The sequence below is a fragment of the Protopterus annectens genome, chromosome 12.part0 (assembly GCF_019279795.1).
Source record: "Protopterus annectens isolate FY-2018-M chromosome 12.part0, PAN1.0, whole genome shotgun sequence".
Classification (NCBI taxonomy): Eukaryota; Metazoa; Chordata; order Ceratodontiformes; family Protopteridae; genus Protopterus; species Protopterus annectens.
Genome location: NC_056746.1, coordinates 64,557,247 through 64,573,732, shown reverse-complemented (window position 1 = coordinate 64,573,732; position 16,486 = coordinate 64,557,247).

Sequence of the window (16,486 nt, the reverse complement as noted above, 5' to 3'; positions counted from 1 at the left end):
TCAGAAATATTTGTATTGGATAAAGTAATATCAGAAGGTGTTCTTACTTCACACTTTGAAGTGTGTTATTTGTGACAGCCTCCATTACTATCGCTTGTGTCAGATGCAGTTAATACACAGCTCTTTTGAGTATGATGCATGACTGACAGGGGTATGACACTGGTAAGAGCTGTCTGTCTGTCTATTAGACAATTATAACAGACAAAAGTGCCTTAGGCAAAAAATGTAGATATGGCACAGTAAGAGGGCCCGCTTGCTTAGGTCTTACACTCTATTCCGGAACAGGCTTCCCTTTACTCTAAGAAGCCTATCCCAGAATCATACTTTCAAAATATCTCTTAAACACTACCTTACCCACATCACTACTTGCCACTGTAATCTCCCCACTCTCACCTAGTACACATCTTGTTCTCTTCATATCTCTCATCATCCCTTCACTCAGCTTACTACTCATCTTTTCCTCCCTCCCTCCCTACTTCCTGTCTAACCTCCTCTTCCCCTTACTTCTTCCTGCCACCTTTTACCTTTTACCTTATGACCTGCTCTTTTCTACCTAACTCTTGATTGTAGGAAATTTTTTTTTTAATTCTTTCTTCTGTCGTTTGTCTCACACTTATTTAATGCTAATTTCTGATTTATATATTTGTATTAACAGTTTGATTTATGATAGTTTGAATATTTACAACCGTTTGACTCATATATTCTTTAAATTGCCTGTCTATTGTATTGTATATAACACATTACTATGTGGCGATTTTTTCCCTGGGCCTCCACTGAAAATGGACATGTATCCAGTCGGACTATCCCGGTCAACAAATGTTAAATAAATAATGTTAGGGGGGGCCACAACTGTTGCAATAAGATAGTGGTCTAATCTGTTCGTATATTCTTTGTGACACACCAGATACGCCTCTTTCTGTGGCATCAATGGTTGATGCACACATCTCTGTGATCTGACTTCAACTTGTGTTCAAGCAAGATGCAAGTGCTGAGTATGTCACTGAATGTTCACAGTCATTATTTATTTTCACAATAATAATGGCCTGTATTGCATGAATTCAAGCAAACATTTACTTCATGCAAACATCAATTCTTTTGTTCACACTCTAGTGCTTTATATGAGATGAGGGCTTATACACCATTCCTTAATGTGTGTCATTTTGTAAATTCATCACAAAGTGTGAATGGATCTGTTATGTTACTTTGTTTTGTTTTTGTGTTGTTTAGTTGATGTTATATTAGTCTTTGTTGTGCTTCCTTTTGAACATGCCCTGTATAGTGATGTAGTAGATGCATGCAATTTCACACAAGGCACATAAAGTAATCAATGTTCTAAGTTCTTGTCATGGGCTCTTGTTTATCTAAATTAAATAGAATTAGCCTGTAGAAGTTTCGCTTTGACAACTTCAGCACAATGGAGTTCAAGTCCTATGTGCATTGGATGATGACATTTGTCAAAGGCCAACGTACAGTTGCTGTATGTGCAATGTAAATCTTCCAAACATCATTTAGTAATAAATGTTAATGTTTCATATGGGTGTGATGTATGTTACTGTACTGTCATACAGGTCTTACTAAATAGTTATAATATACTGCATTTACACATCTATGTTGATACACTTATTTCAGTCAGCATGTGTGGTGTGACATTTGCACCAGGAAGGGTACACATCAAATTATTGATTACAGCACCAAAAATGTACCATGCCAGATAATTGTAGCCTGACATTTGTTATATTTGTCAAAGTTTCAGCTGGAATTTTATTTTAACCAAGTCTTGTTTGAGGTGCCTATCCATTTGTGTTATACACATAAATACATCTTATGCATATCAATATACTGTACATCTTGGCATTTAAAGGCAAATAACTCATTTGTCAGGGTACTGACTTCACTTGAGCTGTACCTTGATTTAAAGGCATGTTTGCATATGCCACATGACCATACCTCTTTTTGCATGTATATATGTCACATCTGGTATAATTAGACAACTATTATGTACATCAGATAATTAGTATTCTTATTTCCTGGTCAAATTGACATATCTGTGTATATGACAAGTTCTTCTGTATTTTACTATATACATACATAGCATGTATGAGCATTCTCAAACTTACTACAATTCAAAATTTGCAGTTTTCTGAAAAAAAAATGTGTTTTTCATCACTTAATTACCGCTATTGGAATGACTGCACAGGTGTTCAATGCAAATTTCCATATTGTCATAGCTGTATACACTGACATATAACCAACATCAGCATTGTTTCCTTCATATATATATATATATAGATAAAGCAATGAAAAACTTAACAATTCGTATGATACTGATCTTGTGGATGTCATTAATAACTTTTGGTCAGTCCCACAGTATACATTACAATGGCAGAGTACTTCCATACACCTGCCACACAGGTGTAGCTAGGCATTCCCAGATAATCGTGCGATTAACACAAATATTACTGAGAGTGCCACAGAAAATATAAACCAGCAAATGTACATTTAGGTTTTATAACTGCAAATACAAATGTAATAATTTACATTAATATACATAACATTCCTGGCTAATAAATGTTTAACTTTGTACTCTTTCTAAGGTTAAATGTGACAACAAATATACAAAAAATTCCTTTTCTGAAGTGCATAAGAGAACAGCTGTAGGGTTCCTTTATTATATTATATGGTAAATAGGGAATACTGCATACTTCTGGTTATAACACAACTGTCTGGATACACATCTGATGTGAAATAACTGCAGTATATGCAAATATCCTGTAATTTATTTGCTATCCTTGCTAACTGTTTTCTAGGTTTCCTATTGATTTGTCAACAGCTTAGGTTGTCGAATGCGTATTCATCGACACCTAAGCATCGAATGCTTAAAATAGCGAATGGCCACATCATCAAATTCTTTCCTCGGGGAAATAATTTGCATGGCCGTTCTCAGGGATTTGCCCTTTCCTGAATGTAAAGCAGTCTCGGAGTTGGTATAGTTAGTTGGGGTGTGTGGGGGTGTGGTGGGTGAAGCCCCCCACTATGTTTGGGTGTGTTTGATAATTTTGTTTGCAGACAGCCAAGTGAATACTTTCCCTAGGAAAGAATTTGATGATTTGGCCGTTCACTATTTTTAGCTTTCAATGCTTAGGTGTCAATGATTTTGAATTCGATAACCTAAGCTGTCAGTGTTATGATATAGATGCATTATCTCAGCTGAGTTGTTAAAAAATGTTTACATGTGTCATATTTACTCACCTTTATTACACTGTAGCTGTGTCGCTCTCACACAATTTGCCAGCATTTAATTTTTAGTTATGCATGTGACCATCTTAATTATGTCATTCAAGTTGCCCTTGATTTGTATTACGCTGTTTGGGCATGCTCACATAGTAGGGTTACATGTTACTGCAATCTGTTTATATTGTGCACTCAAGCCTCTATGACCTTGTTTGAGGCCACTAACATGTTCTGGCCATGAAAAGGAGCTGCTAAATGAAGAGGCTTGCTTAGCAGCTTGGATGGTCAATGAGCACAGCTGCTCATCACACTACAAAAAGGAGAGCAGAGCATGTAGGCTTAACACTACGTGTACACACATGTTAATGAATCTGTGGGATTGGCTTTCACTCAAATGAAACACCAAATACATACATGGTATACATGAACTACCTTAAAGCAATGACAAATAAAAATATGTCTGGCAGGTAAAGACATTCCCCAGGATTCAGTAAAGCTTACACGGAGCTAAACTCTGTGTAAGAATAGTGGCAAGGCTTGAACACGGAGTTCTGAACCTGTGCAATCCAGTAAACAAGGCTGGGGCATGCATGAGCCTCCCAGCACTATTCTAACATGGACACCATGGAATAATGCTAATCACCTCATTTGCTGGGGAAAACCATGCAAATGAGGTGAATTAGCAGTACAGCAAGCAGACAGGCATCCGTGTTGGAGCCGTGCCTACAGCAGAAATGTATTTAGTTACTAACTGTGTACATTTTTGCAAAAATCAAAATGGGGGCATGACAGCTCAAAGTAAGGCATGTATTATGAGTATTAGGCATGCCAATGGCCAAAACTGTGGCCATTGGCATGCAAAAGTGTTTTAAAATAATAAGAAATCCAATTTATTTTTTTGGACGATTTTGGGCGTTTAAGCAGAGCACAGCAGCTCGCAAACACGATAATGCAGAAAATAAAAAAAGAAATGTGAAAAGACAATTAAATGTGAAACACAAATTTTGCCATTATAAGGGGCAGCATGCAGACTCATAACAATAACAGGTAACAGTGGTAGCTAAGGACATAGGTTCTGGTGTAGTGGTGTAACTAGGGACTAAGGATGTGGGGTATGTAAATGAGCTAAATTTATTGAATAGCAAAATGGGAGACCATGTCCATGGGTACCTAACCATGTAGGAGCTTTAATGTGGTGGTGTAAGCTGAAGAAGCAGCTGACATGCAAAGGAGGTGTGTCATGCTTGGTGTAAGCTCATTGGAGCTCTGCGGCTTCTATTTGCACTCAGCTAAGCACAGCTAAGCAAAGGGATGTGTCTGAGGCTGCTTAGCTTTGCTTACTTAGTTTAAGAAAAGCTAAGTGTAGCTGTGTGCAAGTGAGAGTAAAATCAGCTTAGAACTGTTAACATTTGAGCAGAGGATTTGAACAGTGTGTCACGGGGTTGAAAAGGGGAGGAAATGGGAAAAAAAACAGGAAATAGAATAAAGGCAATCAACTACAAATAATATAGCTGGCAGGTGGAATGTATCATAGTCAGCCAATTGCACAGGCAGCATCTTCAGCACACCAGTATAAACTATGCAAACACCCCTCATCCTGTTTTTCCCACAAACTCTGTGCCATTGGAGTACACAGTTGGGAATTTTAACTGACAAAATGATAGGGGCTGCTGCTACTTTGCTCCATCTCTACATGCTACAGACTGAGGGTGGTGATGAGGATGATGCTGACAACTGTCCCAGATTGAGGAGGAGAAGAGTGTTCAGATCCAGGGTAACCTTTCAGGGGCTACATAAGCTGGAGATAGTGGAGTGCTAGTGGAGTGCTACGGGGTAGACAGGGACATACTACAGCAACTCATCGAGCTGTGCCAGCCTCACCTCAGACCCAGAGAGAACAGAGTGGAACCCATCCCAGTTGAAACAAAGGTATGTGTAGCCTTAAGAATACTAGCTACAGCTACTTTCCAAAGACCTACTGTAGACATCATGGGGGTGTCACAGGCATCTGCATCCAGGGTACTCCATCAGTTCCTAGATGTCATGCGAAGACATGCCGGTGAGCACATATATTTCCCCAACACCCTTTAGGAGAGAACCAGGAATATGCATCTCTTCCACCATGTAGCAGACTACCCAGAAGTACTGGGTGCCATAGACTGCATGCATATTCACATCAAGGCACCACCCGGTGAAGAGGGTAGAGTGTACATAAACCATAGGGGCTATCACTCCATCAACTGCCAGGTCATGTGCAATGCCTAGGGCATTATCATGAATGTGTGTGCTGGCAGCCCTGGTGGTTATCACAACTCCCACATCTGACATGCCTCACAGCTGTACCAGGCATTTGCTGGGGGTCATCCCATATGGCCATGTGGTGGGGGATGCTGGCTATGCACTGGAGCCGTGGATGATGACACCCATCAGAAATGCATGTACACACACTGAAGAATCCCATAATGAGACACATGCACAAACCAGGATCATTGTAGAGCATGTGTTTGTAATGCTCAAGTCATGGTTCTGCTGCCTTGACATATCTGATGGAGCCCTGCAGTACTTTCCAGCCACATGTGCATACATGTTCATGGCATATGCCATGCTTTACAATATGATCCTGTGGAAACAGCTGCGACAGGAACATCACAGGGAAGGGCCACACAGCCCCCCCACCATTGCCAAGGTCTCCACAGGCACAGGAGGACTTGGAGGAGGAACCCCCCTGAGCCTGCTCCTGTAGGCAGATGGAGGCATGCCCAGTATGCTCAGGCCTTGGCAGAGGCAATGCATAGCACACCCACTGACTCTGTAGGGACTAAGGGACTGACACCTCTCTCTGACTTGCACACACAGTAAAATGGATGCCACACACATCACACTATCTGTACCTTACTATGTATAGTCTGTGTACTGCATGCATCTGACAGAGTCATACCTCAAGCACCGTCCTCACAACTGCCGAAGACACAAGTTAAGTCAGTCTTCTTAACAATAAATGAATGGAGTAGTACATTGTGGTAGCATATCTATGGTATCGCTACATGCATGAAAGAGAATGGGGTGGCCTACTGGGATAGCAGCAGGCAACCAACACCTATGTGGGGAAACAGGAAATGTCCACCCAATACTGTCTTCCTCAGAGTATGTAGTAGTCCCCTAGGTGACAAATCTCACTGCAGTATATGTGGGGGGCTAATTAACTGAGGGGGTCATAGGTCACACGCATGGATGTCAATGCGGGGTCCCATACACACCCCGCAGCCTCACCCAGCAAGTCAGCCATAGAAAACCATAAAGAAATGTCTGGCAAAGGCCCACAAATGGAGACACAATGATGAAATATTCCACTATAGACTTACACAGTAATATAACAGCAGGTCTTGCAGTTGCATTAAGGCTCCAATGGGTAAGAAGTTTGAAACCCAAATGTCTACCATTACAATCTAGCCTGTGGTCTTTAGTGATATGCCTGTATTCTCCAAGACAGGCATGATACTATGCTACATGGCACCAAAATGTAAAGCCACCATTAGCACAGTCTGTGCAAATGTGTACAGTTGCCATGTGTCCCCCCACCAACACACCCATGTTCCCATAGAAATGCAGTAACATTTATGTTTGTAGGGTAATAGCAGCAGAGCACACATTCCTAGGGCTGTCACAATCAACTTGATAACTTGTTGCATGTCCACAATATGCAGGGGTCAATGCTCTATGTATATGTGTGGTTAATACTGTCAGGATGTAACCAGCACTTACTCCTGGCTGTAGTATCTTAGTGGCCTAGGTACAGTACTGCGATTGACAGGGTCCATGTTCCAAGAACTGCAGTGCCAACTATTTTTGCATGTCAAATATACCTACAGTAGGAGGGGTACACACTGTCCAGACATCAATATATATTACTGCAGGAAAGCTGGACAGGTCAGGGACAGGACGCCACACATATGAACAGCACACATCCTGGAGTAAACTACACAGTGCCTAGCACACCTGTCAACTGTGCAGACTTTTTGCAGAATGTCCACAGGTTTGCATCATATTTTTGGTCCGTGTATCATGCAATTGTGGTTTTCTGGCAAATCATTAGCAAATCACAAAAGACTAAAGTCAGAAAATAATGACAGATTGTAGCTTCAGACTTCATACCCTTTAGAAAAATGCATGCTAGTGCAAAACCTGTTATTGTACCACCTTTCTAGGTTTGTAAGGCCAATACTTACTAATGGTACCCATATTTAGGCCTTTGTCCCCCAATTAGTTATGGCTTTGTCCAGATGTTGGCTCTAAGAAGTTGAGAAGTATGGTGCCTAGTAGGACAGCAGGCACCTGAAGGTCAGTGTACTGCCAGGTTATAAAAGGCTGCAACCTTACTGTGTCAGCACTGACGACATGTCACTAGCCAACATCCATACCCCTGGAATGACAGGTTGTCACAGAAGGAGCACAAGTATGCCTTGTATATCTGTTCTGCTTGTCCTAACATTGCATTCACCTGCCAACTATTTGCAACACAAGAAAGGGTCATGTCAAAATATCAATGGCAGACAGTGGAGAAGCAGAAGTCATACTCATAAGAGAAAGCAAGCAAATGCCAAACTGGTCTCCCAACTGTCTATGATAGGCAGAACAGTATTAACACCTTGTCTCCACGTGTGGGACTTTGTCTGACTGTCCAAACTGCAGAAGTGTGTGAACCAAATACTCCACAATAAAACCACTGGTATATTGATGCTGTAGAAAATGCTGGTAGTCCACAAAGTAAAGCAAAACAGTTTATTGTAAGACAATAGAAAGCTGGTAAGCGCTTTCGTCCTCAACAAAAGAACTTCATCAGACAAATTAAAATCAAACACAGAGCACATTTTAAAGACTCCCTTTGTGCTTCACATGATAGTAGCCACTCCCCCTAAGTAAGAAAAATTTAAAAGGGCAATACAAACTGTGATGTCAATGACAAAATGTTAAATAAATACATGTTAATAGATATAAAAAATATAGAAAATATATAAAAAAGATCATCCTCTTCACATTTTTTTAAAAGAGCAATGAATAAATATATAAATAAACATGTAAATATATAAAGACATAATTATCTGTTTAAAGCTCTCAATTTTAAAAAGGAATTAATGGAGAGGGATTCATTTAAACCTGGCCAGTTGTTCGTATTTAATAAAAAACTGCCAGTATAATTCTCAGAGAACAGTGACCACACATTTATTTATTTATTTTTTTTTTTTTGATGGTGTCATGATGGATATCAGGGGAGGTGCATGGCCTACTTTACTAGAAAAGAGAGAATTATACTGGCAGTTGTTATTAAATGTGAACAACTGGCCAGGTTTAAATGAATCTCTCTCCTTTAATTCCCTTTTAAAATTGAGAGCTTTAAACAGATGATTATTTATTTATATATTTACATATTTATTTATATATTTATTCATTGCTCTTTTAAAAAATTGTGAAGTGGATGATCTTTTTATATATTTTCTATATTTTTTTATATCTATTAACATGTATTTATTTAACATTTTGTCATTGACATCACAGTTTGTATTGCCCTTTTAAATTTTTGTTACTTGGGGAGAGTTTCTACTATCATGTGAAGCACAAAGGGAGTCTTTAAAATGTGTTCTGTGTTTGATTTTAATTTGTTTGATGAAGTTCTTTTGTTGAGGACGAAAGCACTTACCAGCTTTCTATAGTCTTGCAATAAACTTTTTTGCTTTACTTTGTGGATTACCAGCATTTTCTACAGCATCGATATACCAGTGGTTTTATTGTGGAGTATTTGGTTCACACACTTCTGCAGTTTGTTCAGTAGTTTCTTTCTGTCATTTGGTGCTTACTCTTTTGACTGTCATATATAGGCCGGTCCAGATGTCAGTCTGTGATGGTTTGACAGCTAGGTCAACATAATAACACTAATACAAACCATCTGAGGACCACGGCAGATGTAGTGGTGCAATGATGGACAACCTGCTAAACTGGTACACTCAGAGGTGTGACGTCCATAACCTTGTGTGTGATGTTACAGCATTTACCCCGCTCACACCAGAATTACAAATATATAACAGCAGCCACTGTGGCAAAGCCTGTCACTGGACTACAGAAGGACAAACAGACACAAATAAGGGAAAGGGGAACCACTCGCCAGACAAATGGAAAATGTGCACACCAGAACAAATTGAGCAGCAACATAGGTGCCCTGCAGTGTATGGAGTCAGTAAACATCACCTGCAAATACACAACACACACCCACGTAAATGGAGGTCTGCAGTAAAACAAAAACCCAAACAAATGACACCTCAGACACACAAACACATGAGAACTCTACAAACCTACACACCACAGACAATGCATAGTCCACACACCAGTGTCTTGCAAACACTAAGGCCTTACCATGCACCCAACATATTACTCATAGAAGACTCCACTGTGAGACACACAGATGTAACTCTCAACAGGCAAGATAAGGAGAAAGTTATGGTTACTTGTTTGTCAGGTGCCATAATCTGCCATATCACACATGCACTCAAGTCACCCCACAACAGGTACAGATATCACTCCAGTCTGGTCCATGGTGGTATGAACAATGTCAGATTTACTCCCCTGGACTATAAGAAGACAGACATGATTCAGCTTGCTGAATATGTGTCCCATGCAGTTATGTCCCTAGCCTTAAGCAGCATTTTGCTGTCACTCAGAATGATGGCTCAATATAAACAGAAAATGATTGTCAGTAACACTTGGCTCACTTACTGGTGTCATCCCAGGGGGATCCACTACCTGTCAGCCTGGGAACATATGGTCACCAGACCACGCTGCTTTGCTAGAGATGGCCTGCATCTATCTCACTTGGCCTTCAGGCCTCTGGCAAAGGCCCTTGCCTCCCCCATATTGCCTTTGTAGGGAAAGTCATAGGGTCCATATTACCAACATGAAACACTCAACAAAACACAAAGTAAAGGCCATGCTGCTAAATGCTAGGAGTCTAAACAGGAGAATTCACTCATTACAAGCAGTTCTAACCTTGGAAGATGGTGAGATTTGTGCACCCACAGAAACCTGGCCTAAAGCCACAGAGAGAAACCCATCCTTACATGATCACTCATCCTATCACACAGCCAGACCCCAAAATGTGGGCAGCAAAGCCAAAGGAGGTGGAGTATTAATATATTAAATGGACACACACCTCCAGACTGGTCAAACAGTCTGACACACACAAGACACTCCAAGTGCAGTCAACTGTTGACGAGACATCTATGCAAATTATATGTAGCTACAGGCCAACATATCTGACTCAGAACAGCCACCCCAGATATCTGGCCCTCTACAAATCTATCAAGATTCCACCTGTTACCCTGATCTTGGCTGACTTATATTACCCAACCAGTTGATTGGAAATCCAGCCATGCCAGAACAGAAATGCATAGAGATTCCCCCATCTTATCAATGCTACATCCTTAGGACAGCCATTTGATAGCCCCGCAAGATGTGATACCTATGTCGGACTTGGCAATAACCAACATGATCAACCACTGCAGAACCCCTATGGTGTCATCCTCCCTGGCAAGATCTGAAAGAAAAGCGGTCACATGTCATATCACCATCTCTCCTGACCCCCTGTTTAGCCATGGTAAAAGGAAAATGTCCCACAAGCTGATTACAACCCCCAGGAGGAAGGTATAAACAGCTGAACAGCCCCCTACCCCACTAGAGGAACAAGCACCAACTTCCAAAAGTACACAAAACTCCTATGCCAGCATATATATAAAGATGCATGGAATCAGGAATACCTGACAGGACAACATCACCATCTGCAAGGGAGAGTAAACCTGTCCGCAAACATCTGCAATACAGGATCTATACAACAAAAGGATAACATTGCTGTCCAGGACTGAGAAGGAGTGGATGCACAATTGGAAGTAATCACCCCTTAGCCTAAGAGCCTAAGAGCAGCAGTGAAATCCAGCAAAGGCAACATTTCACACTGAGCTAATCGGAGGAAGTCAGAGGAAGGGCTCTGAACTAATCTGCGATATATAACATTAAGTATCCTGTTTTTTGCTTATTTCTGAGTTATTTATAGCACTTTTATTTTACTCACTGTGCGTGAGGTATCAACTAGAATTTTCTACAATTATTAAGCATCTGGTTGGGTTTGTTTATTCTGATTTCCTGCTAGGAGTGTAACATATAACTTGTTTGCATTTAAAAGCATTCTCTAGAGTCTCCTTGATCCTTTATCTGTTTAAACATTTTTGAAGTTTTTTTTTCTAACTAAGTAGTGTTGGTAGTGTAGCATTGTCCATATTCAGGCTTGTGTTTTGGGCCTAGTTTGTTAGTAAAGGCTGTGTGTCTGATCACATGTTCCAGGCCATCATAGCTTAGCCAAAACAGTATAGCATTTCAGTGAGAGTGAATTGTTTGTGGTTACTGGCTGACTGGGGTTGCCTGGACAACACCTTGGAGTAAGCACCTCATTGGTTCTTTCAAGCTTCTTTTAAAGTTGTTTCAGGTTTCAACTTTGTTATTTAAAAAGTTAACTTGTGAGTGTTTCTGCCATTTCACAATGAGCTAATCGGAGGAAGTCGGAGCAAGGGCTCTGAGCTAACTAATCTGTGATATATAACATTAAGGATCCTGTTTTTTGCTTATTTCTGAGATATTTATAGCACTTTTATTTTACTCACTGTGTGTGAGGTATTAACTAGAATTTTCTACAATTGTTAAGCATCTGGTTGGGTTTGTTTGTTCTGATTTTTGTTTCCCACCCTCCCTCCCTATTGGTATCCTGTTTTTATACTTGGTGGCTTTGCAGTTGCCCACCCCTACTGTAAATTTGATCTGGGACCCTCCTCCTAGTCTAGTGTCATTACTTCATTCTACCTAATCCCGGTAGAAAATTTGAGAAGGCCAACCCAGTTAGCTTCTGCTCCTCCTTTCCTCTTTCCACTTTACAAAAAAAAAAATAAGCTTGTTTTCTGCCTTTCCTGTAAGTCGTCTAGTCCAGATACAGATTTGCTGTATCCAGGACTGTTTGTAAGCTTCTGAGCCCCCAATCCTTTCTGTGTTGGAGGGAAGCCTTCTAGCTTAATTTTGTTTCTTAGAACTTGCCAGTTTTCTAGTTTCATCACTCAAATCTGTTTCTTTGAGCTCAGCACTTGTTCAGACCTCATTGTAAGCAAGTAAGCTACACATTACTACAGCACTCAACTTTCCTCACTTGTCTAGAGGAAAACAGTTTTTAGTACTTAATAAATAAGCACCTATCCAGGCATGTCTAAGGGTCAACTCCTGGTGTTTTCTCCAGTCTACCTGATGAATCTGGGCATCTTGGGGCAATGCAGCAATTGCCTCATGTACACAGACATCCCTCTCTTCCTACCACCCAACACTACAACCTGTGAGAGATGCACTTATATAGCCAAACTGGAATCAAAGCTCTCTTCACCCAAGACTGGACTAAACAGTCAAGAGGAGAAAGTAAACACTTGCACCACACGACACTCATCACATAGTCCCTCAAAACCTGCACCACCAAAACACACACATAGAAACACAAAACACACACCTATAATCTACCCAAGCAGCAGGGACCTCCAAAGCAGAAACGCAAGCAACCTCCATCCCCCAATACAACCCAAATGACACATAGCCCACAAACTCAATGTGCCACTCAACCACAGCCCATAAGGCATAACAACGTACCCAGCACTCTAGTCATAGCTGACTGTATAGTCAGGCACACTGATGTTACACTCACCAGGCTAAACATGGAAAAAGTTACTGTCAGCAGCCTGTCAGGTGCCAGGATCCACCACATAATGCATGCACTCAGGTCACTCCACAACAAGTACAAATATGACTCTGTCATTGTCCAAGTTGGTGTGAATGTCCTGAGACGTACCTCCCTGGACTACATGAAAAGAGACATGGAGGAGCTGTCCGATCTTGTAGCCCAGGCAGGTATGCCCCGAGCCCTGAGTAGCATCCTGCCATCACCCAGAATGATACCACAGTACAAGGAGAAAATGATTCACTTCAACAATTGGCTAAGCTTCTGGTGTCATTATAAGGGGATCCAGTATCTGTCTGCCTGGGATGACATGATCAACAAACCATGATGCTTTGCCAGAGATGGCCTGCACCTGTCGCCCTTGGGATTCCGGATAATGGCTAAGGCTCTTGCCACCCCTATAGTGCCTTTTTTAGGAAAGATTCAAATGACAAATTCACCACCATAATAGGTACAAACAATCAAAATCTGAGGGTAATGCTACTTAATGCTAGAAGTCTAAACCTCAAAATGCACTCACTCGAGGCACTCCTTAAAATGGAGAACATCGACATCTGTGCAGTGACAGAGCCTTGGTTCAAAGCTCCAGAGAGCACCTCTGCATTATCAGGCTATAATTCACACCACACCTTTCGGCTACCTAACCTGGACCAAAGCACTAAAGGTGAAGGCATGTCCATATTCATTAAGGATATCCACACCTCCAGGCTAGTTGCTCAGCATAATGCATCCAAGATTATCCAAGGGCAACTAACTCTGGGAAAGACCGCAATCCAAATTGTAGCTTGCTGCAGACCCCCCCCCCCCACCATGCCTCAGGATACCCACTCTTCATTTCTTGATACACTGGAAAATATTAGGATACAACCTAACACCCTAATAATGGGCGATTTCAACTACCCAACCATTAACTAGGAAAACTACTCATGTACCAACTCTTGTGCTCAACGTTTTCTGGAATTCATAAATTCTAACACATTAGATCAACTTATCCACACACCCACCAGGGGCAGCAATATCCTAGACCTGGTCATTACCAACATGGGCAACTGGTGTTCCACAACAGAGGTCAATACTTCGTTGGTCAGATCCAGCCACAAGCAAATCACCCTAAACATCCACATCCCACCCCCACCACCCGTTAGGGAAACCACAGTAAAAAATTTCTCCAAAGCCAACTTCACGCTTCTTAAGACAGAAGGGGCAAACTTCATGACACCCATGCTGACGGACAATAGAGGTACAGCTGCTGAATCCTATACAATTGCACTTTATAAGCACTTACAAAAGTGCATGGATCATGCAATCCCTAACAGAGCCAAGATGCTATCCTCCAAAAAAGGAAGCCAATCTGGTGGTCCCCTGCTATAAACAAACTCTACAATAGAAGAAAGAAACTGTTGCAAAAAAGAGTAAAATCCCATGATTGGAGGAACTCTGTGATCAGCCACAGTAAGAAGCCAAGATCCCTCATAAAATCCTCTAAAGCTAATTATGAAAACAAAATCGCCACTGATTCTAAAGACAACCACAAAGCATTCTATAGCTATGTCAAAAATCTCAATGGCAACACTCAGATTTGCTCTGAGTTACAGCACAAGGGCACTAAATATACAGAACCAATTGATATTGCCAACATCCTGGCAGATAGGTTCAGTGCTAACTTTACCGCTCTCTCATCCCCTAAAGGGCCCATATCTATACTGGAAGAATGCAAAATTCCTGTAATCATGGCTGCACAGGTAAAAAACACACTCTCCAAAGCCAAGAACACAGCATCCATGGGACCTGACAACATCCCAGGCTGCGTTCTACATGAACTACAGAACGAACTGGCACCCCACCTATGTACCATGTTCAGTCATAGCCTCACCTCAGGATTTATCCCACTCCACAAAGGGGGAGCCACCATGGACCCCAGGAACTACCGCCCATTTAGCCTGACGAGCCTGGTCTGCAAGGCTATGAAACGCATTATGGAACTTATAAACAATGACATTGGTAATCTCCAAACTATGGACCCTACCCAGTTTGGGTTTGTAAAAGGCAGATCATGTCTCCTAAACCTGATAGACTTCTTTGAAGCGGTCACCAAAGCCGTAGATGAGGGGAGGGTAAGGTGGTTCACACAGCCTATCTAGATCTCACCAAGGCTTTCAACACCATCCCCCACTCTGGAATTATAGATAAACTCACTAAATTAGGTATAAATCCCTATGTCACAAGATGGGTTGCCAACTGGCTCACTGACAGAACCCACACTGTGAAAGTAGCAGACTCTAAATCCAGCTTCAGACCAGTGACAAGTGGAGTACCACAGGGTTCATTCCTAGGTCCTCTCCTGTTTGGTATCTACTTCTCTGAAGTACAGGCTAACACAGAAGATCTTTGGCTAACAAAGTTTGCAGATGACTGCAAACTAGGAGCCATAATCAAAACTCCTAACAATATGGACATCCTACAAAAGGGCCTCACTGTGACAGATGCCTGGTGTCAAAGTCATGGCCTCAAGCTCAATGCCTAAAAGTGCATTGTCATCCCTTTTGGTAAAAACTCTGTACCCATGAACTACCACATAGGCGGTAGTCTACTTAACACCGAAAGTGTGATAAGAGTCATTGGGACACAGGTGGACAGTAGTCTCACCTTTGATAATCACATCGCCACAGTAGTCAAGAAATACTTCTATGTGGCACACCTCATCACAAAAGGTTTCTCATCCAGGAAAAAAGAGGTCATTGTTCCCCTCTACTCATCACTCATTAGACCCATTATACAGTACAATGCCCCTTTTGGTATGTACCTCACAAGACATCTTCAACAACTGGAAAGGCCACAGAAATACCTCACTAAGAGGATTACTGGCCTCAAACAGATGCTCTACGCAGACCATCTCAAAAAACTCCAGCTTTACTCTGTCACATATTGCCTACTCAGAGGCAATCTCTGCCTAACATACAAGCTATGTCAAACCCAGAGCTTGTTGGACATGCTCCATGTAAAGAATTCCCAATCCCTCCGAGCTACATGCTCTAGGGACCTAAACCTTGCCACCACAATAAACAGAACATGCTGGAGGGATAGACTCCTGCCCCAGAGACTTCCCGTACTCTGGAACAAACTACCTATCTATATCAAACAAAGCTCCTCATTAGCACTCTTCAAGAAAAATCTTGATGATTGGATGGGAGATAGGAAATTCACCCCGAGGATCACTTCTGTGGCTCTGCTTGACAGGGGCACAGGAAAACAATTTTCTTGGGTGGCAAAAGCCAGGGTACTGTTTGGCTAGGCTTATATGGGCCCTAGGGCCCACCTAAGAACCTACCTACCTATGAACTCTGAGTCCACATTGCCCACATCTAAGACAGGCAGTCATAAGGCCTTCCTCACATATGTCTGCATTACCAAAGGAAGCTCCTAGATCTGTGCAGAACTGGTGGTCAAGGA